Consider the following 25,423-nt stretch of genomic DNA (forward strand, 5'->3'; position numbering starts at 1 on the left):
ATAAGAGAAGTAAACCACTATACTAAACTCTCTATGAACTCTCTGGCTCTGCCACTCTGTTTTTAGCATAATATTTTATAATGTTAGCATGAAAATTAACGTTAAACTATGAGATGATAGAAAATCTATAAAAAAATCTCACTTTGAAAGACTCTTTAACATTTATCAGTCGAAATCAAAGTACAATGTGGCAGCACAATTATTAATTAGGAGTTCCCCAATTCATCAAACACTGCGTCCATGTGAACAACGTTAATTCAAAAAGGCTACATAAACAACAATTTACCAGCTCAATCTGCCCACCATTCCAAGCCATGCCGAGCTGAGTGTTCAAATGCATGGTTGAGTGTTCTGCCAACTTTCTCCATACGCCAGCAATCCAATTAAACCTATTAAACATATTTAATTAACTTTACTGTTAATTTCCTATATAATTAAATAAGAGAACGCACTTAAGCTACAAATTGCAATACAATACCAATTGTTTCCGGATAAATCACTAGTATCCCATACTTCTTGTCTCTATGTGTCGCAATGAATTGCGTGAAAAAAAATTATTGACCTCACACGTTGCACTCTACAAATATAAAATACAAGATAAGTAAAAGTATGCGATATATACATTATTATCGTTTTAACCATTAGATAGGAGGGGTTTACCTTTCCCTTCTACTATATAGGGTATAGAATTATACTTAACATTAGATCTATATTGTATTTCATACAAAGTAGGATCTTTGCTTAATTATGTAAAGAAAATATGAAAATTTTGATTACCAGTCCCCAAACCAGAAAGGGTAATCCTCCTAAGGCATAGAGTACAACTCCAATGCCAATGGCATGAAAGGGGTGTGTATAATGAAAAAATCTATAGAATGGCTACCCTTTTATGTCTCCAACGTTCTTTAGTCGTGCTTCATACTTGGGAGAGCATTGAGATTTGTAGAGAGAAGAAGGTTTGTGCGAGTACTAGGATGGCTTCTTCATCAATGAATATGTCTGTAGGTTAGTTTCCTATCTGGTGTGTGTTTTATACCTTGTTCTTCTTGTGTTTGTCAATGCTGTGATTTAATTAATTGCTTGACCTTTTGGTTCATGCGAAGAGACTATTCTTGTTCTTGATGTCTTTAGTTTATTCTTACAAGATGTGCGATGTGGTGATATCTCTCGTCACTTTGACAAATTAAATAAAGAGTTTGGGTACACTTTCAAACCGAGAACGATAATTGAAGATCCAACCGATGTGGCTACACCAAAATCCTCTAACGGGACTATGAGGGTCTTTCAACATGTCTGTAAATTGGTGGTGAGTACGGTATATGCTCGCCCATTCAAGTGCACTTCTCTGCATCTGAAAAAAAAAAAAGAGTAACAAAATCTTCCTATAAACTAACAGAGATGAATAAAGTAATGTATAGAACCTGTGGGATCGGCTATCATACAGAAAAATAAAATAAGAATTGGGATATGAGGGGTTTGGGGAAGAAGAAAACAAGGGGAACTTGAGGGTTTTGGGGAAAAGTATATGAGGAAAAGGAAGAGTGAATCCGTAATTTTATAAAACCCATGAGACCTTTGCGCGACCATTTTATCACTTTGTACAACGAAGTGTTTGTTGCACAAGGTTTCCGTGAGAAAATGTTCGTCGCTAGATGTTGTCGCCAAAATTCCCCCTACCTGCGTTTTTTATGTGACGAAAATATGATTTCGGCATGTAAATGCCTCTTGCGCAATGAAACTCTTCATCACATAAGATTTTTAATAATTTTTTTATCAAGACGTTTTTGCGCAACAATGCACTTATTTCATCGCATGATGGTTAATTACGTGACAAAATTATATGCGTCGCGTAAATATTTTTTTTCTACTAATGTACCAAGTGTTTTCAAGTTTATTTGGTATGAAGTTAGGTATTATAATGCCCACGCATGACAGGTATTATAATGCCCACCACATGACTCATACGGATGCTGAAGTTATAATATTTAGTATGGTATTAAATTAAAACCACAGTACCTAAAGTGATATATCGATGTGGCACAACTACTAATGAGGAGTTTCTCCTCTTATGAGAAAGATTTACATGAATAATAAGTTAACTACTCACATCTTGGAGTGTAAGATCATGTGTAAAACTTCTTCCACATAACCTTGTATTAGTGACTTACAATGCCATAATACCAGTACTCATTCCATGGAACTCATTCTCTAAATTCCTCAAACACTTCCTCAATGTGAACAAGATTATTTATTTCATGACTTCAAACAGGTTACACAAAACAAAATTTAACAACACATGACTAGCCTTTGGACAATATTTACTATAAATTTGGTATAACTTGGAAAGTTGCATGGTAACTGGTAAATACTGCTAAAAAATTAACGATCCATGGACTACTCTATATACTTAAGAGGACGGCAGAAAGCAGTAGCAGTTTGCAGTTCTTGACATAAAAAACTTTCCATTAACTTTAAAGCGCTTCGATTACAAAACAATACCAGTTTTTTCGAGACAAATCACCAATACCCCATACTTGTTGTCCCCAAGTGTGACAAATTGAATTTATTCCAAAAGTAACGTGAAGAAAAATTACTGATCTCACACCCTGCAATACAATGAAAGATTATAGATATGAAATGAATTCTACATGTAGAAGAATAAGTGGACAGATTTAACACCTTAGTCATCACCATGTGATTTTTTTTTTTAATATTATGAATGTATTTTTTTTTATTGAAATTTTGAAGATCTTTTGGCTAGTATAAATAAAAAGAAAAATTCTAGCCTACAACGATGTATGTTATACATTAACCGTTCTAACTATTAGATAAGACAGATTCACCTTTTCCTTCTATGGTACAGAATAATACTTGTCATTAGATCTGCAATATATTTCCATGCAATTTTGTATATAGTAGAAAGACTAATTAATGAATAAGTTGGACATTTACCTAAATATAAAGAACACAGCAATTAAGAATACTTTGATTACCGAAACAACAAGAATATTTCGATTACCAGGCCCCAAACCAGAAAGGGAAATCCTCCCAAAGCATAGAGGAAAACTCCAAATCCAAATGCATGAATGGGGGTACGTATATTGAAGAAACATATAGAATGGCTGCCTTTTCAAGTCTCCAACATTCTTTAGTTGTGCTTCTGTTTGGGCCCAAAATAATATTATTGGGCCGAGCGTAGGTTTATGTTCGGCTCAAAGCTTTTCCAAATATACCATGGGCTGCTTGGTGGTCCTGGGCCGTTCAGTAAATGTGGTCAAGTCCTATTGCAAGAAGGAGTAATTTGGATGAGCAGATGGTTTGAAGTCCTAATACGATAAGGGGTCCTAATGCAATACGGATTCTCGGCAGGCAATGAATACGGCCTAAAAAAGGGGGGGGGGGGGTGAGTTCAAAGTCCTAATAGGAGTAGGACTAGTTGAGATAAAGTTGGATCAGAATAAGAAGTCCTAATCCGAATGTGGTTTCAACTTGATCTTAAGGAGGATTTGATGCTATAAATAGAGGGCATAATGCATCATTCAAGCCCCTCCAATTCAACACACAATTGGCCTACGCAAACCTCTCAAACATCTTGAGATTTTTTATTTTCTTTTTCCACCGACACACCTTCAGTTTGGATAAACAGCACTGTGAAGGCAACCGGCGAACATCTTCAGTTTAGATAAACAACACTGTTGCTGTAGAATCAGCCGATCGAGGAGCACCTCCAGTTTGGATAAACAACATTGCGTCGAGGCTGACTGGCTACCTATCCAAGTCTCGGTCAAGAAGGGTTTTCGAATCCTTATTGGCAGAGGTCATCTTATTAGCCTTCTCGGCGAAGTAAGGTATTACAAGTTACAACATTCGGCACATTGAATACCGAGTGATTTTATGATTGGATATTCACGAGTGAGTTTCAGAGTTAGGCATTCCAACGGCCAAACCACATTTACCATCAAAACATACATCTCGTTTGAGTACTTGTGTCCATATAGTCTGGTTTCGATTCGATGTGCTTATATTCTCACGAATATAATCATTGTGACCGAATCCGATGCCGACGATTCGTGAACTTCGTAGAACTAGCAGCCTTGTCTTCAGGCTTGAGAATCCAAAGGCCGAGACTTGTTCCTTCCTCGACCGCAATCGCAAGATCAAGAAGTCAGCAACGCGCTCGAACACAACATCAACAAATTGTACTCCTTGGCCAAGCTCGACCGACGAGTTGGCACGCCCCGCATCAACCGAAGGACGTAGTTAGCTCATTAGTTATTCGCCCTACGTGCCACGTAGGCTTTGTAATTTTTAGGGTCAACAACTTCGTACTGCAAAACATCAAAGTTTAAAAAGATCATTTATGCGTTGATATCTGTAGTCACGTGATGGATTATGCGATAAGAGTAATAGATGCAAAATTGTATATAACTTATTATGGGCAATATTTTAAAGATTGTGGGAGGTCTAGATAGTTTGTGTACACTTCCAATATATTTATAAGGAATACAACACAATGAAACTCTAGTCCGAATTGGACTTTTGCTCTACCCAAAAATATTTAAAATATTCTTATATGACTACTTAATTATTTGTGTTGCTCTAAAACTCAATTAAATATATTTGATGATTCCAATACGCATGAGACTCTTGGTAGATTCCAATACATGCATGAAAGCTTTGGTTACTGCATCAAAGTCAACAAATATTTAAACTCGAGGACAAGTTTCTTCATAGAAGAGGAGAATGATGCAGTAACCAAAGCTCTCATGCATATATTGGAATCTACCAAGAGTCTCATACGTATTGGAATCATCAAATATATTTAATTGAGTTTTAGAGCAACACAAATAATTAAGTAGTCATATAAGAACATTTTAAATATTTTTGGGTAGAGCAAAAGTCCAATTCGGACTAGAGTTTCATTGTGTTGTATTCCTTATAAATATATGTATTAAACCCTTGAGAAAGGAGACTGGAATGAATTAAAATTGTATTTGCCTTGTGCATTTGAAGAAAGTGATTTCTCCTTCTAAAATCAAACATTTGGCTTAGTCGTGTGAGCGAATCCACGATTAGTGACATGAGCGAACTCCGTTGCCCCTGGTTGAGTGAATCCCAGGTTATCATCCCCTGTCTCCCTGAGACTCCCTTGGTTTTTCCTGCATCATAATATCGATCACTATTGTTAAGTTTCTTGTAAGCTTGTAGCAGTAGTATTCCCTTTTTACAATGTTAAATAACAAATTAACTCACTTGAGGAACAAACAAGCTGATACGATAGGCTACTTTCATCAACTATTTTTTGTATTAGATTTCTCTTAATTCTATTTCATGTTTAGTTCTTTTTCTCTTGAAGGGCTAAAAGGTGAGAAAGTAATTGAAGAATTATAGCACACAAGATATGTAATCGCCAAGTCTATGTGCAATAATAATAATATACATATTACGGTTCAAAGTTTGGGGTGAGAGAAATCTCGTGGGCTATGTAGCCAAACCCCATCCATCGCCTATTGCCGAACCCTATATTATCCCAAGAAACGACACTCAAATGCCCAAGCATGAAAGCAGCCATAATGCCCAAGAGAAAGAAATTCAAACCAGAACTGGCCCCATAGAAGGAAACCAGAAAAATCAAAGGGCATGCCAAACGCGGCATCTTCCTTCACACTCACAAAGCACCATTGGATGACCTACTCCTGTACCACATATCATGACAGTATTGAAGAAATCTTAGAAAGCAACAGGAAATGAATTAATGAATATTGCAGAGATATAGAAAGCTTAGAAAGGAAGAAAGAGTAAGGAGGAATACGAAGAGATTATCATTCATTACAGTGAAAACCAATACAACAGCAGTAATGCTATTCTTACCCTATTTTTATACCACATTCATATACCACATGACATGGCATCTGATGTGGACATCCACATCATTAAAATGAATCACAATTTAATTTAAACTAAAAATCATTTAATAAACCAATAATTGAAAAAAAAGATTAGAATTAAATGGTGATTGTGTAATACGAGAAGTCTTTCCTTTCTTCCCCGTTCAGTCTGCTCCATCCCCCGTTCTTCTTCCACGCCATTTTTGTTCACCCTAGTTTTTTTCACGTTAGTGTGGACTACCACAATCTCAACTAATTATAATATGGCAAAGATTCATCAACGTCGACAATCACAATCAGACGTCAGTGCAATTTTCACCAATTCACTACAAATTTTCAAGCTTTATCAGATAATTAAGCAATCCAAATTTCCCAATTATGTCTCACAGAAAGTTGTTTATTTGTTGGATAATCTGCAGTAGGGGCAAAAGAAAGAGAACGGCTTCGTGGGCGGAGGTGGCGTAGAACTTGCTGGAATGATCTTCCATTTTTTTTCCTTGGTGGGGTGCTGTCTCTGCTCTGTGAATAGCTCTGGTGTGGTAAGTCTGATTATTTACATATTTAGGTGAATAAGGATAGTATTTCTTACTGTTTTAGACACTTTGTACTGTTTGATTTGATTTTTTTGGCGCCAAGGTAACTTCTTTTCCAGTGACGTTAACGGAAGTAGATTACTTGTTATAAAGTTTCAGTCTTTGGTTAAAACGATGAAGATTGAATATATCTGCCTAAAGGGTTTGAAAATTCAGAATTTTTAAATGTGATTTTGTTTCTGGTGTACCATGTTTTCTTTATTTGGGGGTTTAGTGAAAGCTTTTTGAGATGTTTAATGTTGTAGAGTTTGATTATAACTATTTTATTATGGTGTTGTTAGAAAGCCATCGATATAAATCTTCAATATTTAATTAGGAAATAAAGATTTGATTAATCCTGAAAGAAAAGAGGGAACTTGGGATTTATCTACCAAAAGGATATGAAAAATTCTCATTTTTGAATGCCATTCCGATTTTGGTGTTTTGTTTAGTTGGGGTTTAATGCAAGATTTTTATATGTTTGATGTGGTAGGGTTTCAATGAAGGCCATAGAGAGAGAAAAAAACTTTTGAAAGGCGGGGAAGTAAGCATGTCAGAGAAGCTTTCTTCCAATGGAGGTGAAGTTATACTGCAAGTTCGAAGTGAAGAGATCAATGCAGCAAAAGGATCTCCCTCAAAAGTTTCAGAATATTCAGCTCCCAAGCAAAGCCAAGTGGGCTCACCCGCCAAAGCATCGGCTGAGTCCAGCAGTGGGTTCTCTAAATCAGTTCCAGTGAGCTCCCCTTCACCTGAATTTTCGAGAGCCAGTCCTGGTAAGCCTCCCAAGATTCCAACCCGCAATGAGAGTCTTGTTTTTTCAGCCATTGTAGTGCATGCACTAGAATTAAGAGACTTGCACAAATGGTCAGTGTAGATTTACATTGATAGTGTGGTGTAATATATAAACTTGTATAATTATGTTTTATGTTTTTGGAACAGGGAGTTCTTCTAATGAATTTACTAAAGAGGATGATGTAGTTGAAGTGAGTTCTTGTAGTGAAATAGAAAGTGATGGGGTTCATACAATAGAAACTTCAAATGAAATTATTGAAGAAGATGATGTAATTGAAGCAACTTTTGATGCCACTGAAGAAGAAAGCAATGGGGTTCATGCCGTGGAAAATAATGGGACTAACATGGAGAACACAAGGAATGTGGAAGAAAAGGTCCAAGAGCCTCAAGTTGGAATGATCTTTGACAACATGGATCAAGTGGCTACATATTACAAGGAATGTGGGAGACAATCAGGATTTCCAATGATAAAGAGATCATCAACGAAGGGAGATGATGGAAAATTGAGGTATATTACTATGTGTTGCGCTCGATCAGGTACATCAAAAAGTACTTCAAGTAATCCTCTTAAGCCATATCCCAGTATAAAGAATGATTGCAAGGCTCAACTAAGGGCAGGTTTATACTTGGGTGAGAAGTAGTGAGTGAATTCTGTAAAGCTTGATCATAATCATGGGTTGAGAGTCCAACAAAAACTCGTTATTGGAAGTGTTTTCGGGAAGTTAGTTCTTCTATAAAAAAAGAAGCTTGAAGTGAATGATAAAGCCGGAATAAGGGTCAACAAAAGTTATAATTCAGTGGTGGTTGAAGTTGGGGGCATGAGAACATGAAGTGTTTAGAAAAAGATTGTAGAAATTATATTGAAAAGGTAAGGCGCTTACGACTTGGAGAAGGGGATGCCACTGCAGTTCAAAACTACTTTGTAAGCATGCAAGCTCAGAATGCAAATTTCTTCTATGCAATTGATTTAGACAAAAATGGTTGTTTAAGAAATGTGTTTTGGGCAGATGCGAGGAGTAGGGCAGCTTATAAAGAATTTGGTGATGTTATAACATTTGACACAACGTACTTAACTAATAAGTACGATATGCCATTTGCTCCATTTGTGGGGGTTAATCATCACGGGCAATCAATTTTATTGGGATGTGGATTGATTTCAAGGGAAGGTACCAACTCCTTTATTTGGTTGTTTAAGACCTGGCTTGCTTGTATGTCCGGTCATGCTCTAAGTGGAATAATTACAGATCAAGACACAGCTATGAAAAAAGCGATTGAAGTTGTTTTTCCTTATACTCAACATCGGTTGTGCTTGTGGCATATAATGAAAAAGGTTCCTGATAAGCTCAAAAGTTATAAGGAATATGAGTCCATGAGCTCTTCTTTAGATAACATTATTTATGACTCAATGACCTCTGAAGATTTTGAAGAACGTTGGACTGAGATGATTGGAAAATATAAGTTTACAAAGCAAGCACGTAAATGGTTAAGAAGCTTGTATGCAGAGAGACATCATTGGGTGCCTGTGTATGTGAAAAATAAATTTTGGGCTGGAATGTCAACTACACAAAGGAGTGAGAGCATGAATGCCTTTTTTGATGGCCACGTGAACTCCAAGACTACTTTAAAACAATTTGTGGAGTAATATGAGAATGCATTAAGGAGTAAGGTGCTAAAAGAGGCCTCTGCAGATTATGATTCTTTCTTTTCAATTGTTCGTTGTGCAACTCATTATGACATCGAAAAGCAAGTTCAAGCTGCTTACATGATTTCAAAATTCAAGGAGTTCCAAAAGGAATTGACAAGTATAATGTATTGTGATAGGGTTTCAGTTGAAACTGATAATGCAATTTTGGAGTACCAAATAACGGAGCGTATTCTGATCAAGGAGAACAAAAAGAAGATTGTCATTTTCAAGGTCTAGTTTAATGAGCATGAGATTGAAGTTAATTGCAATTGTTGCAAGTTTGAGTTTAAAGGCATATTATGTAGACATGCGCTTTATGTTTTAGTTCATCATGACATTGACTTTATGCCAGATAAGTTTATCATTCGGAGATGGAGGAAGGATGTGAAAAGATGCCACACAAGGGTTAGGATAAGTTACAGTAATTGGGTTGCTACACCTAAAGCACAAAGATCTGATAAGATGCAAAAAACCTTTGATGACATTGAGGAATTAGCCAATGATTCTGATGATAAGTGTATGCTTGTGGTGAGATGGATGCATAAACTAAAGGAGCAAATATGTAAAAATGACGAAGCGGCTAGTAGCACTCAACCAACACCATAATCACCTGTTGCTATGAACCTTGATCCTCTTCCTAACCCAAGTCAATGTATACTTACGCCATTGTCGGCTAGACGTAAAGGTCGTCCACCATCTAAAAGGAAACAATCCAAGATTGATGAAGTAATCAAAAGAAGACAAAAACGACAGAAAAAGATTACATCTCGTAAAGACAATACAGATGAGGAAGGAACACAGGTAACAACATATTTGCTTTATATAACTAATAAGTTGATAAATCATAACATGTTTCACTTGCAACTTTTGTAGAAATCCATAGAAAGTGATGCAATATGCCATATTGATGGTCCACCTCCTTGTAGAAGTGATAACATAGCTGCAACACAAGAGAGTAATGTCGTTGTGCAGGTATGCGATAAATATATTGATCTTCTTGTTATCTTTTTTCCTTAGTTAATAATCATTTTCATTATAATTACTATACTTACTCTTTGTAATTGTAATTACTTTTATTCTTTGGGATTTAGCATTCTCATCTTACACAAGGAGTTCAAATTTGCACACCTGCCAACCAATATCCTATTTTCCCCCATACTAATGTAAGTTGTGCATTTTGTCCTATTGATAGTGATTTTGAGTTGCTTTTGTGTTATCTATTGAACAAATATAACCTATTGTAGGAAAACATGGCTTTGTTATTGGGACTTAGTCAAGGTGGTCATCCAAATCCGTTGTACAAAGAGTCTGAGATTGGAAATACAAGTTATCCTTCTATGCATGGAAATTATGTCCAGGTAAACATTGAGAGGTTGCATATAATTCTTTTATTGTTATTAATTAAATATTTATTTACATCACATAGTATAATGCTCTATATGTAGTTCTTATGGTTTTTTTTCCTTCTATTTATTTAGGGTCAACAATATCCATATTGGAATGAAGGTTATAGTATGTACAATATGCATAGCTCTACTTCAAGACGAAACGATAACGAAGAGCTCAACTAAGCAATGGAAGCAAAATGAAAGCAATTGCTTTATGTAGTTTGAGTTTTTGTGGATTTGAATCCTATTTCTTCTAAACTTAGATTTTAATGCATTTCAAATATTTCGTAACATCAGCCAGTATGCAGATGTGTTACTCTTCTAATTCTTGTTGTACTGAAAGCGGAGTTTAATCAAGTTCTTATCCGCACTCTAGTCACCATCAATGTCATATGTTCCTTGCGCTACAAAACTGACCAACTAAATGGTTTTGTTGTTGCCGTTGAGTTTGTGTTACTATGTTTATGACATATATAAACACAAATAGAGGTATATATGATATCATATACATATATATGCATTTTTCGGTGCCTGGCTGGAGCTTCAGAAGAAGTATGAAACTGCCAATTTTTTAAGGGGCTAAGAACTATATACATGACTCATAACTTCTTGGACAATTTCGTTGATGTGTTTTTCGTATAGAATCTTATATACATGACCTAGTTAAGGCTCAAGATATTGAAATTGGCGATTACCAAAGGTAAAATATTCTAATCTCCATACCAAAAAACTTGGTTGATTTACTTGATCTTAATATATATTCTGACTCGAACCGTAAGAAATTACCTACCTCGGTGAGAATTTCGATATGATTCGAATCATAAAATCATTAAGTTCTGGTAGATGAGAATGTCAAAGAGGATTGGTCTGATCCATATATTCTACACTTTGCAGTCAAGTTGTAGTCTTCAAACAAAGACTCAGCAGGGAACTAGTTAAAAATTTCTCACTAAGTCCTCATCTAAATGTGATGTCTCTTTTTTATCAAGTGCACAGTCCATATAGTAATGCTGCTGGATATGGTGAACTTGATATGGTCTCATAAACTGGCTAGTTGCTGAAAAGCCAACTTGCAACTTACACATATAGAAGTCAAACTCTCCGTTTTTCCAGTTCCGGAAGGGAATTGTACTCAGGAATGGGAGCGGTTGTCTTCTTATTTTGCAAACAATGTTACGACGCACAAATACTTAAATTAAAGATCGATCGATTGATCAATCAATACTACATAAATAAACAATGTTACGAAGCACAAATACTTATTCGGCAACATTGCAATTGGGAAACATGACAAAGTTGATTGCATATATGTACTTGAAACTAGTGTACCTAAACGGATGACATATGGTCATTGAAAAGTGAAACCAGAAATCAACATATATGTGAAATTCTCCCTCGGTGATGAACTTGTCATCAATCACCACATTTTTTTTCCACCTCAATGAGAGAAAGCCGAGCAGCTTCCCAATCTCTTTGCCGTTGCTTCCTTATAAATGAACTCATTCGCCTTGGCCATCTCATCAGCTCTGAACTTGGCAATGATTGAAACCAAGTTTGAATCTTTATCTTCCTCTAAGAAAACAAAACCAAGATCCATAAACCCTTTTAACTCTTCAAACTGAAGGCCCTTCAAGCTCTTGCTCTCACTCTTCTTCTATCTTCTCCTCCTCATTTCAACTTTCTTCTGTGGTTCTTCTTCTGAATATATCTGTTTCAGGTTTTCGATTTCCTTGGCTTCTTTTCCGATTTCCCTGGTTCTTCTTCTGATCAAACTCTACAACATTAAACATCGCAAAAAGCTTTCACTAAACCCCCAAATAAAGAAACCATGGTACACCAGAAACAAAATCACATTTAAAAATTCTGACTTTTCAAACCTTTAGGCATATATATCCCATCTCCATCGTTTTAACCAAAGATTGAAACTTTACAACAAGTAATCTACTTCCATTAACGTAACTGGAAAAGAAGTTACCTTGGCGCCAAAAAGATCAAATCAAACAGTACAAAGTGTCTAAAACAGTAAGAAATACTATCCTTATTCACCTAAATATGTAAATAATCAGACTTACCACACCAGAGCTATTCACAGAGCAGAGACATTACCACACCAAAGCTATTCACAGAGCAGAGACATCACCTCATCAAGGAAAAAAAATGGAAGATCATTCGAGTAAGTTCTCCGCCCCCAAAGCCATTCTCTTTCTTTTGCCCCTACGGCAGATTATCCAAGAAATAAACAACTTTCTGTGAGACATAATTGGAAAATTTGGATTGCTTAATTATCTGATAAAGCTTGAAAATTTGCAGCGAATTGGTGAAAATTGCACTGACATCTGATTGAGATTGTGGTAGTCCACACTAACGTGAAAAAACCTAGGGTGAAAAAAATGGCGTGGAAGAAGAAACGTGGGAAGGAGCAGACTGAACGGGGAAGAGAGGAGAGACTCCTCGCACAATCACCATTTAATTCTAACCTTTTATTTTAATTATTGGTTTATTAAATGGTTTTTAGTTTAAATTAAATTATGATTCATTTTTATGATGTGGACATCCACATCAGATGCCATGTCATATGGTATATGAATGTGATATTAAAATAGGGTAAGAATAGCATTACTGATACAACAATACTTATAAGGACATAGATTAACTAACTTTCTTTATGTGGCAAAACCAATCTTAATCTAATTAGAACTAACTATATTCCTGACAGATGGACCATTAGCTTATTGACACTTGGATCTTATACTTTCTGTTATTACTCCCCCTCAATCTCAGCTAGGATATTCAAGTCTGAGATTGCTACGATGCTTCACAAAAACAGGACTATGTAACCCAAATTCGAATTTTCTCAAAACTCACATCGAGAGAGTTTCCTTAGCATTTCTCAGTTAAAAATCAAAGTACAATATGGCAGCACAACTATTAATTAGGAGTTCCCCATTTCATCAAACACTACCTCAATCTGAACAACGTTATTTATCTCATGACCTTCAAAAAGGCTACATAAAACCAAATTTAAAAACACTTCACCAGCATCACCAACATAGGACATTATTACATACCAAGTAATACAATCTGCAACCATTCCAAGCCATGCCGAGCTGAGTGTTCAAATGCTTGGTGAGGGTTCTGCCAACCTTCTCCATGCGCCAGCAATCCAGTTAACCTATAAAACATATTTACCTAACTTTACTGTTAATTGCCTATTTAATTAAATAAGAATGCATTTACGCTACAAATTGCAATACAGTACCAGTTGTTTCCAGACAAATCACCAGTATCCCATACTTCTTGTCCCCAAGTGTGGCAAACTGAATTTATTTTGAAAGTTGTGTGGAGAAAAATTACTGACCTCCCACGTCACACCCTACAAATATAAAATACAAGATCAATAAAAGTATGTGATATATACATTATACCCGTTTTAATCGTTAGATAGGAGGGGTTCACCTTTCCCTTCTACTATATAGGGTATATAATTGTACTTCACGTTAGATCTATGATGTATTTCATACATTGTTATATGTTAGAAAGATTCGTGAATAAGTAGGATCTTTACTTAATTATGTAAAGAAAACAAGAACGTTTCTATTTACCAGTCCCCAAACCAGAGAGGGAAATCCTCCAAATGCATAGAGTACAACTCCAAAGCCAATGGCATGAAAGGGTACGTATAATGAAGAAATCTACAGAATGGCTGCCTTTTTTAAGTCTCCAACGTTCTTTAGTCGTGCTTCCTACTGCAAATTTCAAAGTTCGAAAGAATTATCATTAGCATTTCAATTTGCTAGCTTAGTGTGTGAGATGTGCCATATACAGTCAATGTGGTGGTCTCTCTCTGTCACTTTGACAGATTATGTGATGAGCAAGATAAACACAAAGTACTTGTGAGAGATTAGGAGTTTGCGTACACTTCTAAACCGAGAATGATAATTGAAGATCCAACCAATGTGTCTATCCCAAATTCCTCGAACGGGACTATGAGGGTCTTTCAACGTGTCTGTAAATTGGTTATGAGTTCGGTGTACGCTGGCCCATTCAAGTGCACTTCTCTGCAAACAGAAAAAAAGAGTAAAAAAATCTTCTTATAAAATAACACAGATGAATGAAGGTGATTTATGTTGACTTGTATTAGGATTCCTATAATTGTGGGATTCCTACTGTAATTGGTTTCCTAGTTTAGGATGTAATTATTCTTTCCCTTATTCTTTCCCATATCTGTATAGGGTTGTATATATATCTTGTTTTGATATGAAATAAAATAATTCATTGAAAAGCATTCTTTCTTCTTGGCACCAGAGCCGGGTTAGAAAAACACTGAACCCTAATATTTTTTTTTTCTGCCGTGTACCTGATCCATTGCAGCGAGCAACCTTAGGATTGTTGCTGCCCGTGCCCTGACCGATTGCAGCGAGCACCAGATAGGGTGTTGCTGCCCTGTTGATTTGTCCAACGTGTTCTAGGTCCCATCACCACTGCTGTTTTTTTTTTCTTCTCTGCCTAGTTTGTGTCAGTCAACACCGAAGCAACAGAGAGATGGCTGAAGAAAAGGGGGCTGGTTCACAGATTGTTTCAGCGCCTGCTCCAATTATGGTGCAATCAGAGAATTCAAGCTTTAATATTGGTATGGTTTTGGATGAAAAGAACTATGATTTATGGGCTCCTCTCATTCAAATTCATATTGCTGGAAGGAAGAAGATGGGATATCTTCGTGGGTCTATCAAGGCACCTAGCGAAGACGATCCTAAATATGATAATTGGTTTTCTGAAGATCAAAAAATTAATAGTTGGCTTTTGTCTTCAATGAAGCCCGAGATTATGAAACGGTACATTCGGTTGTCTACATCGAAGGAGATTTGGGACTCCTTGAAGGCAGCCTACTTTGATGAGAATGACGAGGCTAGAATTTATTCGTTGAATCAGAAGGCATCCCATCTGCGTCAGAATGGCCGACCCTTAGCTACCTATTTTGGGGAGCTCACTGAGATCTTCCAAGAATTGGATCACTTTAATAAAGTATCCATGGAGTGTGAGAATGACATCAAAGTGTTTCAGAAATCCATTGAGAGACAACGGGTCTATGTGTTTCTTGGTGGTCTCGATGATGGGTTTGATCAGGTGCGTGGAGAAGTGCTGCGGAAGGATCCCCCACTTGGCCTGCAGGCTTCTTATGCCTATGTTCGTCGAGAAGCCGATCGAAAGGAAGCAATGAAGACAGAGGTTGACAAGGGGGAGTTTGCTGCCATGGCAGCAAGGGCCCGTGGATCATCTAGTGGGTCGAACTGAGAAGGGGTACAGAACCGGCCTGGATCAACTCGGCCTAGCCAGACAAGCCGGGATCGTCCACAAGGTAAGTGCCCACACTGTGGCCTGACGGGACACTCCAAGAGTCGTTGTTTTGAGCTGATTGGATATCCCGAGAATTGGGATAAGACCCGTGATCCTCGATGCAACAAATCCTGAGCCTCCATTGCCGAAACCAAGAATGATTCGGATCAGATAGCGGACAAGGCATCTGCCATGATAGCTGCGGTAGGAAGTGATGGTAAGGTACTCAGTACTTTTACTTCTGTTATGAATAATACATGGATAAGTGATTCCGGAGCTACTGAACATATGACTTGTGATTCTAGACAGGTTCCATCACTAAAAACATTCACACAAACCGAGGTCAATGTTGCTAATGGTAATGCCGTCCCTGTTATTGGGGAATGCGCTGTTTCCCTTTCCGATACCATGAAACTTGACACTGTTCTTGTGGTTCCCTCTCTAAATTATAATTTGTTGTCCGTTGCTCAAATAACCCTTGCCTTACATTGTTTGGTTATTTTTTGGCCCTATTTTTGTGTTTTTAAGGACATCCGGACGCGGAAGGCGATTGGTTATGGTATTAGAAGAGGGAAACTTTATTACTTGGAGTTGACCACCAGTAGTTCTAGCTTGCTGACTCAAGCTCTCTCCGTTGATGATTCTCAAGGGATTACTAATAAAGTGTCAGACATCTGGATGTGGCACCGGCGCCTTGGGCATGCTTCCTTTGGTTATCTGCATAAGTTATTTCCTAGTTTGTTTGTCAAGAATGATGTTTCTCGGTTTAAGTGTGATGTTTGTGAAATGGCTAAGAGCCATCGAACCTCTTTTCCTCCCAGTTTAAATAAAAGTACCGTTCCTTTTATGGTTGTGCATTCTGATGTATGGGGACCGTCAAAAGTAGCCACTCTTGGTGGTGCTCATTGGTTTGTTACTTTTATTGATGATTGTACCCGCATGACTTGTGTTATTTTGTTAAAGTCGAAGAGTGAAGTTAGTTCGGCCTTCCAACAGTTTCATAAAATGATTGCTGTACAATACAACAGGAATATCCAGGTTCTTCGCAATGACAATGGGGGAGAATATGTTAATATGGAACTTCGTTCATTCTTAGAGTTGCATGGTATTGTTCATCAGACCACGTGTCCGTATACTCCTCAACAGAATGGGGTTGCAGAAAGGAAAAATCGACACTTGTTGGAAATGGTTCGTGCTTCCCTACTTGCGGCACATCTGCCGCTCAATTATTGGGGAGAGGCACTTACGTCTGCAACTTATCTTATTAATCGCCTTCCATCTCGGACTCTCAACTTCCATACGCCATTTCAGGCTCTCACATCTCAGACTAGCAGCCCCCCGACTCCCAATCTTCCCCCCGGGTCATCGGATGTGTTGCGTTTGTTCACCTCCATCTACCTCAACGGAAGACTAAACTTGAACTTAGAGCTCTTCGTTGTGTTTTTTTGGGGTATGCTACTACCCAGAAAGGGTATCGTTGTTATCATCCTTTGAGTAAAAAGATGTTTATTACTCAGGATGTGAGTTTTCACGAGAATGACATGTTCTTTGGTTCCTCCCCGTCCTCACTTCAGGGGGAGTACCACAATGATGAAGTTCTGACTCACGATAATAGGGACGTGTTGAGCTTGGAGTACACGGCTTCTGGAAGAGGGCAACAGCCCACGACACCTGGGGAAGGGCAGCAGCCCGTGCCCGTGACACCTGGAGAAGGGCAGCAACCCGTGTTTTCTGGGTTTAGTCCTACCGAGCAGCCTACTGAGGAGCAGCCAACAAGTCAGGAAGAGGAGCAGCCCACGGGTCTCATGGGTATTGAGTTGGAAGATGAGATGCAGCCGCCCAATTGCAGTGAAACAGAGCAGCAATTACAGCATGTGTCACGAGATACTACTTCTCATAACCAATCGTCTTCTACACCGGATGCACCTCCACTTCGTCGCCTTCCAGAGCGTATTAATAGAGGTATTCCCAAACCTACTTATGAGGCAGATCCTGAGTGTAAACACAAGTATTCCATGAGTGAGCCAAACTCTGACTCCAGAGTGAGATACCCATTAAACCATTATGTGTCTACTTGTCACCTGTCAGAATCAAATAAGTCATTTGTATATCAATTATCTACTGTATCTATTCCTAACAGTGTGCAGGAGGCGTTAGCAGATTCCCGCTGGAAAGATGCAATGAACGAGGAATTGAGATCGTTGAAGAAGAATGCTACCTGGGAAATAACTGACTTGCCAGCCGGAAAGAAAACAGTGGGATGCAAATGGGTTTATACAGTAAAATATAAAGCTGACGGAACGGTAGATCGCTTTAAAGCAAGATTGGTGGCAAAGGGGTATACACAGAAATATGGCATTGATTACACTGATACGTTCGCACCAGTGGCAAAGATCAATACAGTTCGTGTTCTACTGTCCTTAGCAGCAAATCTGGATTGGCCTTTGCAACAGTTCGACGTAAAAAATGCTTTCCTCCATGGAGATCTAACTGAGGAGATTTACATGGACCTTCCATAAGGGTGCAGTGGTTCGGACAGACGGAAACAAAAGGTATGTAGGCTCAAGAAATCACTGTATGGATTAAAGCAGTCTCCTAGAGCCTGGTTTGGTAGATTTACCAAGTCCATGAGGGCATTTGGGTATATACAGAGTAATTGGGATCACACGTTGTTTCTGAAACACCAGAACGGAAAGGTTACGGCTCTAATCGTGTATGTGGATGATATGGTGGTTACTGGTGATGATCTTGTTGAGCAAGCAGCCTTGAAAAGTTATTTGTCCACAGAATTTGAAATGAAAGATCTTGGTCCTTTGAAATATTTTCTTGGGATTGAAGTATCAAGATGCAAGTCCAGGATATTTCTATCACAAAGGAAGTATGTTCTTGACCTGTTGGAAGAAACCGGTATGACAGCATGTAAGCCGGTGTCTACTCCGTTGGCCGAAGGAATGAAGTTGGGTATAGATCAGAACCAAGTACCGGTTGATAAAGGGAGGTATCAAAGGTTAGTAGGAAGATTAATGTACTTGGCTCACACTAGGCCCGATCTTGCTCATGCCTTAAGTGTGATTAGTCAATATATGCACAATCCAGGAGAACAACATATGAGTGCAGTTATGAGAATATTGAGTTACTTAAAGGGAAGCCCTGGTAAAGGAATTTTATTTCGGAAAAATGAGCATTTCAGAATTGAGTGCTATACGGATGCTGATTGGGCATGATCGTCAGATGATAGACGCTCGACATCTGGGTATTTCACCTTTGTTGGGGGAAATCTAGTAACGTGGAGAAGCAAGAAGCAGAATGTCGTATCAAGGTCAAGTGCAGAAGCCGAATTTAGAGGCATGGCACTCGGTATTTGTGAACTCTTGTGGCTTAAGTTTCTGTTGCAAGATGTGGGTGTCAAACAAGGTCTGCCTATGAAGTTATTATGTGACAATAAAGCTGCACGGGATATTGCTCATAATCCTGTGCAACATGATCGGACCAAGCATGTAGAGGTTGATCGGTTCTTTATTAAAGAGAAGCTAGATAATAAAGTAATTGAGGTTCCTCCCATAGGAACGGACGACCAAGTAGCAGATATTCTCACGAAGGCGGTTTCTAGTAACAAGTTCTCCAGATTTCTAGACAAGTTGGGCATGTGCAACATCTATGCACCAACTTGAAGGGGAGTGTTGACTTGTATTAGGATTCCTATAATTGTGGGATTCCTACTGTAATTGGTTTCCTAGTTTAGGATGTAATTATTCTTTCCCTTATTCTTTCCCATGTCTGTATAGGGTTGTATATATATCTTGTTTTGATATGAAATAAAATAATTCATTGAAAAGCATTCTTTCTTCTATTTATACCTGAAAGACTGAAACGATAGGACTGCACATGCAATAGGCAAAAAAGTATTCTAGCCATTTGGGAAGTTTGAAACTCTGGTGGGAAAGTTGCCTGTGGTAAGAGAGATTTACACGCACTCCTACGACAAGATAGAGTGCAACTGCTACCCAAAATGCAGGCCAGGTGAAATGAAATGCAGCTAAAAGAGTAAGCAAATACAAAGCCAAAAGGACCCAACTACTGAGCCTATATCCACGATGTTCCATTCCCTGATAAGCTAAGCCTGCCGAAACTAAATTCGAATGGTTCTCTGATCTCATCCAATCCATTGCAACAGAATGTTTCAACTTAGTTTGAATGATTCAACGATCTTGGAATTATGAATTTTGTAATTTGTGTATTTAGTTCTTAGTTATCTGTTATGTTTTCATTTGAAGAGTTTGGTTTCATCTCAAACTCTCTCTCAACTCTATATATATAATGAAAATATACAGATGGCTAATTCATCTAGCCTAATTATACTTGAACTGAGATTTCTATCTTGGCATCATCCCTCTCTGCGTCTAACGACAAACCTTTCTCTCAACTTTTCCCATGGATCTTTCCACTGCTGTCTCTAATCCCAGTGTTGCAAACTTTCTCACCATCACGTTGGATCCTAACAAATATTCATTGTGGAGGGCTCAATTCATTACTTTTATCCATAGTAGGGGCTTTTTTCATTTGTTGATGGTTCATCTCAGCGTCCTCCTGCTTTTATCACTGACGATGAGGGAAATTTGACTTATGAAGTCAATCCAAGCTTTGAAGCATGCATTCAACATGATCAATTGGTTCTGTTGTGGCAAGTTTTCTCACTCCCAATGTGCTGTCAATTATTGTTAACAAAGTTTCGGCTTCTAATGCCTGGAAGACGCTCCAAGAATGATATGTTTCCTCTTCACATAATCGTGTTGTCCAATTTTGTGGTGAGTTGATGAATCTCCATCAAGTGACCTTTCTATCGCTGATTTTCTTATAGAACTAATGCTCTTGCAGACCTACTTGCTTTGGCTCTCCAATAACTGATGACGATCTCGTTGCTACGGTCACGAACAATGTTGGTCCTTTGTACGTGAATACTACGGCCTCAATCCAAGCACAATCTCGTTGCTACGGTCACGAACAATGTTGGTCCTTTGTACTTGAATACTATGGCCTCAATCCAAGCTCGCAAGTCTCCTATTTCCTATGCCGCTATAGAGGCTTTGCTTCTTAGCACTGAACGCCGTGAATTAACCTTCTCTCCCTTGAGATAATGGCCTAATAGCAATGGCATCCACACGTGGGCGTCCCGTTACTGCCAGTCCTGGGTTCGCTCATGGTGGTGGCATGTCTGGTTCTTATAGTGGTGGTTCCTCGTCTGGCTCGCGTTCTTCCGGTTCTACTTCTAGAGCCTATAATTTTGTTCTAGGTTTCTCGGTGCTGCACATGTTGGACTGCCTCATTTCTCCCCTTTTGATAGCTTTACTGGAGGGAAGATTCAATGCCAAATCTACCGGCGTTTTGGTCACACAGAGATTGACTGCTTCAATCGCCTGAACATGTCCTATGAGGGATGTGTTCTGTCATCCTGTTTCACTGCTTATGCTGCCGGTTCATCTACTCTGCTGCTGCTCCGCCATCTACAACTTGGCTATTAAACTCTGGAGCCAACACTACATAACCAATGATGCTGCTTAGATCATAAATCCTCAAATAATACACCGGTTCTGTTCATGTAAATGGTTTCAATGGGTGCAGGTTTGAACATCTCTCATATTGCAATTAGTTTATTTTGATATATGAAGTTATTCAAATTTATTTGTTTCTAGATTCCGTTATTATGTTATATATTTTCATTGACGATTTTTCGTGGTACACTTGGTTGTATCCTCTCAAGTTAAATCTGAGGTATTTGCAACCTTTGCAAAATTCAAAATTCAAGTGAAAAATATGTTCGATATTGTTGAGGTTCAAAATGTCACATGCAAGCCCAATCAAATTTCAAGACCCAATCGTCATAAAAGGCCCCCAAGCCAAGCCTAAAAGTCCCTCCGACGGATACCAAGATTAAAATGATTCAAACTAGTGGGGGAGGCTAGTATATTAATAAGAATAACGCTTTTAAAATAAGAGATTTGCAGTTGAATTGGTTAAGTGCGTTTATCATTCCATTGCACTAATAACTCAATTCCTCACTCCCAATATCAGTATCAAATGAGGAAGATGTTATTAACCCAAAAAAAAAAAAAAAAAATTGTTTTGTGCACTCTTCAAGGGTAAATTTCTCCATTATTGATATTGAAACAAAATTAGTTTGATTTGTGTACTCACTGATCATGTATGCGTATGAACTATCCCCGAAACAGATAATAGTTACACGAATTAGTAAAAAATGAAGATTCATTTGCATGTGTTCATCTTTCTAAGAAGGGGTGTGATATCCACACACCTTATTTTACTTCTCATACACCTTTTTAATTTTTGACCGTCAGATCAGATGAATTGAAGAAAATCAACGGACAAAAATTATCAAGAGGTGTGTGAGAAGTAAAATGGAGTGTGTGGATAGCATACCCCTTCTAAGAACTAGCACATTTCTAATAGTCCTTGTGTATTAAGAGTGCTTTCACTTCTCTAAATGTAAACTCCAAACTAGTTAGGATTTTTAATTACCTTCTTATCTCACCTCTTGTAATTAACTGATGTTGAACCAACCACTTTTTGAGTTTTGATCGCTACAAAACACTCAGTTTAGCTTGGTTAATTAACCCAAAAGATTGTTCAAAACCCACCACTTTGGTGAGTTTTCAGTGTGATTGTAACAACATTATTTTGGTCTTATCTCAATGTATTCATATTATGAGTATATCTATATGTTCATATCATACCCTAGATACTGACACATCAACCTTATCGTTTCCTCATAATTCTTAACGTGTGTGTTGAATTTTTTTCAGTACAATTAGGCATTTTCTACCATGTGTTTTCAAGTTTATTTGGTATGAAGTTAGGTATTATAATGCCCACTACATAACTCATACAAGGATGCTAAGTTATTAATAAATATTGACCATTTGCGTAAATTTATTAGCATAGCTAGTGAACCACAAGAATAAACATAACAAGATTAAAATTACACCTGAAGTGATATATCGATTGGGCACAATTACTAATTAGGAGTTCCTCCTCTTATGAGAAAGATTTATATGAATAATAAATTTACTGTCATCCTCGCATCTTGAAGTGTAAGATCATGTGTAAAACTTCTTCCACATAACCTCGTTGCAATAACAGTAAATTCGTTCCATGAAACTCATTTTCCAAATTCACCGAACATTTCCTCAAGGAAACAAGATTATTTATTTCATGAATTCAAAAAGGCAACATAAAAAAAAATTTAACAACACATTACTAGCATAACCGACATACGACATTATTTATTATAAATTTGGTATAACTTTGTAAATTGCCTGGTAACTGGTAAATACCGCAAGCAAAAGTAACGATCCATGGACTACTCTATATACTTAAGAGGACGGCAGAAAGCAGCAGCAGTTTGCAGTTCTAGTGACATTAAAAACTTTCCATTAACTTCAACGCTTTCCATTGCTGACTTCTGCGTCGAGTTCTTTTTTGCCACTGATTTGGCTGTTGTTGCTGGTTAACATTACATCTCTTCGATTCTTCTGAGTCTCAGTAGGAAGCTTTACGTCCGTTGCTAATCCAACAGCTTCAAGAAATCTTATTACGTACCAAGTAATATCAAATTGCCACCACTCTAGGCCGTGCCGAGCTGAGTGTTCAAATGCATGGTGATTGTTGTGCCAACCTTCTCCATGCGCCAGCAATCCAATTAGCCTAAACATATTTGATTAACTTTACTATTAATTTCCTATGTGATTAAATAAGAATGCATTTAAACTACTAAGTCCAATAAAACAATACCAGTTGTTTTGAGACAAATCGCCTATCCCACACTTGTTGTCCCCAAGTGTGGCAAATTGAATTTATTCCAAAAGTAGCGTGAAGAAATATTACTGACCTCACACCCTAGAAATTAATCTGTAGCCATGAAATAAATTCTACATGTAGAAGAACACAACAAATATACTTTGATTAACAAAACAACAGGAATATTTCGATTACCAGTCCCCAGACCAGAAGGGGAAATCCTCCCAAAGCATAGAGGAAAACTCCAAATCCAATTGCATGAAGGGGGTACGTATAGTGAAGAAATCTATAGAATGGCTGCCTTTTCAAGTCTCCAACATTCTTTAGTCGTGCTTCAGGCTGCAAAATTTCAAAGTTTAAAAACATCGTCATATATGCATCGATCTTTGCAGTTACGTTACAGATTATGTGATAAGAGGAACACACACAAAGTTCTATACAACTTATTCTGAGCAATATTTTTAAGCTTATGAGAGATCTAACGATAATCAAAGATCCAACCAATGTGACTTTACCAAAATCCTCTAACAGGACTATGAGGGTCTTTCAATGTGTCTGTAAATTGGTGGTGAGATCGGTGTAAGCTCACCCATTCAAGTGGACTTCTCTGCAAATATTAAAAAGTTCAATGAGTCTACAAAATATTCTCTCAAATAAAAGTATGTATACCTGAAACGATAGGACTCCACAGTAAGCAAAAATGTATTCAAGCCATTTGGGAAGCTTGAAACTCCGGTGGGAAAGTTGCCTATGGTAAGAGAGATTTACACTCGCTCCTACGACAAGATAGAGTGCAACCAAAAATGCAGGCCAGGTGAAATGGAATGGAGCTAAAAGAGCAAGGCAGTGCAAAGCCAAACAACAACTACTGAGCCTATATCCACGACGTTCCATTCCCTCCCCAAAAATTCAACCCTCCACTGCGTCACCCACTCTCCCATTAGGCTTGCCACAAAATCCTAATGCTTCTGCTTCTTTTGTATCATAATAACGTATTTTTTTCTTTTCTTTTGGACACATGTTAATCAATAATAAAAGCCACAAAAGATGTCACACACAAAATGAGTGCATAAGATTTGAACTTGTGTCAATGACGTTATAACTATTGGTACGCTTTTCACCCTATCTCGTTATGTACAACTAATATCAATGACCTTTTTTTTTAAAATTTCTTGTAGGTTTGTAGCAGTGATATTTGGTTTGTACTATGTTAAATAACAAATAAACTAACTTGAGGAACAAACAAACAAACTTTGGGAACAAACAAACTGATACGGTAGGCTACTTTCTTCAACTATTTTTTGTATTAATTTCTCTTAATTCTATATCATGTCTAGTTCTTTTTCACTTGAATGGCTGAAAGGTGAGAAAGTAATAGTTGAAAAATTATAGGACACAAGATTCGTAATGGCTATGTCTGTGTGCAATAATATACATATTAGGGTTCAAAGTTTGGAGTGAGAGAAATCTCGTGGGCTATGCAGCCAAACCTATTCATCCCCTATTGTTCACTGCCCTATATAATATAGTAAATAAAAAGCAAATTAACCCAAGAAAACGACACTCAACTGCCCTAGCATGAAAGCAGCCATAAGGCCCAAGAGACAGAAATTCAAACCAGAGCTGGCCCATATAAAGAACCCTAAAAATCAATGGGCATGCCACGCGTGGTATCTCCGTTCACACACACAAAGCACCATTGGATGACCAACTCCCTGTACCACATACACTTAACTATACCAATTGATGTCAACCTATCCAAATGATGATTTAGTTGTGGTTTAATTTAATATAAGAGGAATTTAGTCTCGTTTCAGAGTCGGTCAAGCGGCTCATCACTATTAATTAATACTGATAACTTAATTATCCGTGCAAATATGAACTTAGTTAAGTTGGCTAAAGCAGTGTGCTCCCCTCTATACATCCACATTTATATCTCTATCTCCATATTAT

The 25,423-nt window shown here is 37.7% G+C and overlaps 5 pseudogenes across 1 annotated transcript; 2 read left to right on the plus strand and 3 right to left on the minus strand.

The window, feature by feature from the left end:
- Nucleotides 1-290: 290 nt before the first annotated feature.
- On the minus strand, nucleotides 291-5,656 carry LOC137709167 (palmitoyl-monogalactosyldiacylglycerol delta-7 desaturase, chloroplastic-like; annotated as a pseudogene).
- Nucleotides 5,657-6,324: 668 nt separating this feature from the next.
- On the plus strand, nucleotides 6,325-8,413 carry LOC148689340 (protein FAR1-RELATED SEQUENCE 8-like; annotated as a pseudogene). The gene is made up of 2 exons (XR_015958276.1): nucleotides 6,325-6,427; nucleotides 6,954-8,413. The product of XR_015958276.1 is annotated as a protein FAR1-RELATED SEQUENCE 8-like (transcript).
- Nucleotides 8,414-13,256: 4,843 nt separating this feature from the next.
- On the minus strand, nucleotides 13,257-20,142 carry LOC137709166 (palmitoyl-monogalactosyldiacylglycerol delta-7 desaturase, chloroplastic-like; annotated as a pseudogene).
- LOC148689341 (uncharacterized) lies at nucleotides 14,669-16,224 on the plus strand (annotated as a pseudogene).
- Nucleotides 20,143-23,112: 2,970 nt separating the features above from the next.
- LOC137709165 (palmitoyl-monogalactosyldiacylglycerol delta-7 desaturase, chloroplastic-like) lies at nucleotides 23,113-24,411 on the minus strand (annotated as a pseudogene).
- Between the last annotated feature and the right edge of the window lie 1,012 nt (nucleotides 24,412-25,423).

This window comes from Pyrus communis, chromosome 17 (genome assembly GCF_041283825.1).
Source record: "Pyrus communis isolate YQ-2024b chromosome 17, ASM4128382v1, whole genome shotgun sequence".
Classification (NCBI taxonomy): Eukaryota; Viridiplantae; Streptophyta; class Magnoliopsida; order Rosales; family Rosaceae; genus Pyrus; species Pyrus communis.